The following is a 6,000-nucleotide window of genomic DNA, read 5'->3' as shown; positions in this document are numbered from 1 at the left end:
ATCGCGCTTGACCAACACACAAGTTTGTTTGCGGGAGAGATGCCAGGTGAACGTGACAGCTTACACCATGCAACTGTAACTTGCATGCTAGCGGACAAACTGTTACTAGCAAACTGAAACTGCCATACATTATCTTTGCTCTATTATGCAGCTCACACACACAGAACTATACTTATATTTATAGACATAGCTGTATCTATGTACATACATATTTTATGTACGTTATTATTTCGTGTCGTATAGCGTAGTTGTTCGATAGGTAATATAAGTACCTATTAGGTTTTACTTTTTAAACTTAAGCTATACCTATAAATTATTAAATAGTACATACATACATATCTAAATACCTGTCACATGTAAGCTCAATGGTACTTGAGGGTATAAATAGTTACATAGAAAATGTCAATGGCTCAAAACAGAATCAGTGCTTAGCCCAACACACAGATATATGTTAGGGTAGGGCCACGACGTGGGAGGTGACAGGGCTAGAGGAAGATCGCCAATGAGATGGACCGATCTAATCAAAGCCAGTGTATCGGCCACAATAAGCGAATGCCCACGGACAGCAGCTTTAAGGATGACTCACGTTAGACCGGGCCGTGTCCGGGCCGGAGCTTCCGGGGCATCGTTTTCTATGGAAAGCATCACGTTATCGCCTGTCATGTCATAGAAAAGTAAGCGCCGGAAGCTCCGGCCCGGACACGGCCCGGTCTAACGTGAGTCATCCTTAACGGGAGGAATGGCGACGTGTCGTTAAACGAGTCGCTCATAAGTTAAGATAATGGTCAACCAGCCAACCACTCTGTCAAGAGTGTAACGAAGAAGAAGATGGGCCACGACACTATCAAGGAAGCAATCATATCTAGAAACTCTTGCAATCAGTTTGCTACACTACTTCAATTATTGCGTCTAATGTGAATTAAGGCTAGGTCTCAAGACGTAATTTAATTCGAATTATATCGATTACAAATCACACAGCGGTTGTGTACTCTCTAAACGACAGTCCAATTTCCTGAAGCCAAGTCCGCCACTAGAAAACCTCTCTGTTTACAGAATAAATTACATTTGTATTGAATTTGGACTGGCGCAAAGCGGTTTGTGAAACAATTCGGAAACCGAGATATTTTACCTAAATAAACAATAACAACCAATACTAACGCCGACCTAAATAAATAATCAGATGGGAATGTGTATCTAAATTTAATCACTGACTTCTATTTGATTATTTTGTTTAGGTACTTCCATTCTCGTTATTTCTAATTCGTATTCTCGTTATTTCTAATTCGTATTCTCGTTATTTCTAAAATATAGAATAATTTACAAATGTACCTACACTACAGAGTATGATAAATTCAGCCAGACGAGAATACGAGTACTTATAAAAATCTGTCCTACATGACGTCTTTTTTTTATGCATTATTAAAATAAATACAGCAGTGCCCACTACTACATATGCCATGAAATACTTTCGAGCACTTTTTACCTATCCTCCTGAGTCCCTGAGGCCTTCGAATCGAACAAAGATTTTATATAGGCCTGAGTATAATACCATACTTTTTTTATACAATATGTTTGTTGCTACTATGAACAGACGACATTGCAATTTAAATTAATTCAACAAACGTTGCCTAAACCTTTTCTGTTTTGTTATTATCTTATCTTTTTCAAATCTACGGCGAATATACCTATGAATGCCGACTTGTCAGTTGTGGCATTTTGATTTCAAGTTTGCAATATTTCAGTTTCAAAATCAGGAGCGGTAATCAGACAGCGGAGTGATTCGAAGTGAATACTCGTACATAATGGTTTTGATTCACACTGCGGGCTGTGAGTTGCAATTTTATCGTAGGTATCTATGTAGGTAATATTTACTTAACGACGATATCTTACTGCCATAGGTATTAACCTACTTCTCATTTTCGTCATAAATTATGTCAGTTTGGAGGTTAATTCAACTTACATTGTGACATCTAAATGATGATAACGATGCCTGCATTTCGGTCGTACTTGTCCGTATATGTATTGGTGCGAGCGAGACGCAAGGACTGCATAAATCAACTTTTTGAACTCATCGCATTTTTTTAATACTCCTTTATGTGGCGATTAGCAATCTCCGCTCCGAATAAATATAATAATAATACTAGTATGGGAGAGTAAGGTGCTACACGGGCGGTTCTACAAGGCCCTCACGGGACCCGATGTGGACCTGCTCGCGTCGGTGAACTGGTTACGATTCGGGGACCTCTTCGGAGAAACCGAGGGTTTTGCCTGTGCAATTGCGGACGAAGTGATGATGACGAACAATTATCGGAAATATATCCTGAAGGACGGTACGGTCGACATTTGTCGGGCATGCCGCCGTCCCGGAGAGTCACTCAGGCATATCATTTCCGGTTGTTCTCATCTTGCTAACGGTGAGTACTTGCACAGACATAATCTCGTAGCCAGGATTATTCATCAGCAACTTGCTCTTCTATACCGGCCTTGTGGACCGCGAAGTACCGTACTACAAGTACTTACTTGCGCCTGTTCTCGAGAATGGTCGTGCCACGCTCTATTGGGATCGATCTATCATCACTGACAGGACTAATGTCGCCAATAAGCCTGACATCGTGCTGATAGACCGATCGCAGCGCCGGACCGTGCTCGCCGACGTCACCATCCCCCATGATGAGAATCTCGTGAAGGCCGAGAAGGACAAGTCCAGCAAGTACCTAGACTTAGCTCACGAGATTACCGCCATGTGGGATGTTGACTCGACGATCATTGTTCCGATAGTTGTGTCAGCGAACGGTCTCATAGCGAAGAGTCTCGACCAACACCTAGAGAGACTCTCGCTGGGTGGTTGGATCAAGGGTCAGATGCAGAAGGCGGTAATTTTGGACACGGCGCGTATAGTACCTACGTCGGTTTCTCACTCTGCGGCCCTGACCACCGGCAGCTTGGGCCAAGCCCCGCTGCCGGCGGCAATCTAGGTTAGGTTTTTTATAATATGTATTTTTTATTGTTTTGTAAGTGTTTTTATATTTTACTTTTATATTCATATTATAAATCACCTAGCCTAAGAATTCAAATAAATAAAGGAAATACTAGTATTTAATAAAAATAATAAACTGTATACCTATTAACAAAAAAGAGCGGCAATGTATCCGTGGTACGTCAAATTTTCGCCTTGCAAAGTTGGCTATGTAGGTCACCCGGCAATTTGAATCAACGTCACACTCCGCGCGGCATGTCAAACGCACACAAACTACATTTTCTCAAGCGTGACACGCTCATATTTGCCACGCTATATTGCCTTTCAGAATCGAACCGATCGGAATAGCATAGTTTCAATGAAGTCAGGCGGGGAAGTAGGCATTTTGACGAGAATAATGTATGCAACGTGATTGATAGGGATACCTAAACTCCGAAACGTAATTCAAGACCAAAAAAGTAAGAAAATGTTGCCACTACAATAATTTGTTTGTAAAATAGTAAATTCCTTTTGATAAATAATCACGCAAATATAATTTATTTATTAGTAATTTTACTCCTACTATTTAAAAATGTACTTTTACTTAGGTACTTAATTTTACTTGAATACAAGACGCGCTAGTAAAAAGTGGCAACATTTTCTTACTTTTTTTGGTCTTGAATTACGTTTTGCAGTATAGATGGTACAACAATTTACAACATTTGAGTGCTTAGGACTTAATTTTGACATAAAACGTGATCGACATTTTGAAATGCATCGAGTCGAGGTTTACTCGGGTAATTCCGAAATTCGGAATATTCCGAAAATTACTAATATCTACCAAACGCGGCTACATTAGCGTCTCGAGCCAACTGACGGGGAGGGAGATACTTGAACGTCATAGGGAGTGTTGCCAGAGCAAATAATGTAGCCGCGTTTGGTAGATATTAGTAATTTTCGGAATATTCCGAATTTCGGAATTACCCGAGTAAACTTAACCAATTTTATGAATAAGTATATGTATAAAATCATGGTCGTACTTTTAAAATGTTAACATGTTATATAGGTAAATACTAAATTTACCAGTTAGGTAAGTTAATTTTTACGCAATGAACTTCCGTTTCAATAAAAACTAAAATGCATTAACATATATGTCTATGGACTGGCCTTACGAGCACTAAAAATGGTACTAGTTTAGCGGTGTGACTCACGAATTCCAGCCAATCGTGCAGTCTAACGCAACTAGTTGCGACCAATAGCGCGCGTGATGCGAATTCATCAACCAATCGCGCGCGTGATGCCAACTCATCAACTAATCGCGTTGTACCGGTGTCACACCGTTGTACTGGCCCCTGTCATGCCTCATTATTATTGTCCGTAAAGCTAGTCCCTAGATATCTATGTCAATGCTAAAATGGGAGCTCATCGCTTAAACTTTTACCTCCATTAAGTACTTATATGTATTTCTATTTATCGTCAGATATCATAGTCTCTTTTTCAACCATTCTAATAAAATAAAAAAAATATTTTATTTACAATGAAAATTATGACTAAAGGTTCTCTACATGTGATACGTGAACGAACATCGTGAGCATTATATGTCGAACGAGTGGCAAGCCCTGCAAGATTAAATGCGGGTAGTTCTAAAACCTCGCGCAGCTAGAAGATCTCTACTTCAGCCAGTCTTTCTCCAGGCGGCTTAGCACGGTCGCGTTTTTATCCCTTGTCACCATGCCTGTCACGTTCTAACAAGTACGTAAGTGCGAAAGGGACGCGCATAGTGATAGACGATAAAAATGGAACCGTGCTGCGCCCACAGGACCACGAATTGCAATGTCACGCTCGAACCGTCGAAGGTAATTTTCAAGTCTGTTTTAAATGATTAAGCCAATGCGTTAAGTGATAATCAAGTAGCTTGTTTGGCAGTCCACGCTATCTGTCCCACCAGGTTTCTAGCATTATCCATTTTATTCCTCTATCCCTGACAATAAACACCTACATATAACAAATCGTTGGGTATTAAACGCAAAAATAAAACCCAATGTTATGTAAGTATAACAATTAAGTCAATTGTGTCTGATGGTTTTGTCTTGTGATAGCCTAACGCAGAATACGTTATTCTGAAAATATTATTATATTAAATAAGTACATAAGTGGCGGCCAAACACGAAACAGGCTACAAATTTTTGTCACTGTACGAATAATAGCGCTCATATTTAATGTGTGCTTCACGTACCGAATTTCCTCATTAAATATTGGACAGTGTTCGGTTAGTGTCAATAATTTATGAGTGCGGCAGTTTTAATGGTTTGATGATGACGTTTTCAGCCGATAATTGCTTTTGGTTAGAGCAATATACAGCGTGGAAGAATGTGTTATGCCCTCCAGGGGAACTACCTTAAATCATTGAGATAACATTCAACTCTTTTAATTTTCTAAAGAAGTATAACTACAGTTACCATTTTTTGTAAAATTGTATACTTAGTTTACAAAACCTAAACAACCAAAAAAATCCACTTTTCACAAAAAATATGTTAAGTAATTTACGCCAATCATCTTGTTTCTTTTAAGAAACTATTTTGTACCCGAAACTTGGTTACTAAATAATCAAGTACTTAAACAAGTAAATATCAAAAGTAGTCAGCTCCGCGCTGTGCAGCCGCGTTCTCCCTGGAGAAATTACACTGCGGGCGACTGGCGGATACACTGGCGTGCATTGCGCCAATATGTGACGTTCCACGGGAAAAGGTACCTTATGAGGGTTTCTAGTTTCGGAGATATTAAATGTTTTGTAAAGAGGTGAAAAAATGCTCAATTTTTTTTTATTGTGTGATCTGAAACCTTAATGCGTAACGTTTGTTTACCTGTTTTTATTTTTGTTATAAGTTAGTTATAAGCCTAGTAATGTCGTCTCAGAGTTTAGTAGAAAAGGTACCTTATGGAAAAAAGATTGAAAATTCCCAAAAAAACTAGTCAATACGGGAAAAGAAGTTTGGTAGAGAACTGTATTAGCATTCTGCAAAACTAATTTGATAATTTCAGTT

The sequence above is a fragment of the Cydia splendana genome, chromosome 2 (genome assembly GCF_910591565.1).
Source record: "Cydia splendana chromosome 2, ilCydSple1.2, whole genome shotgun sequence".
NCBI classification, from domain to species: Eukaryota; Metazoa; Arthropoda; class Insecta; order Lepidoptera; family Tortricidae; genus Cydia; species Cydia splendana.
The sequence above is the reverse complement of the archived record's forward strand: the minus strand, read 5'-3'. Positions refer to the sequence as shown.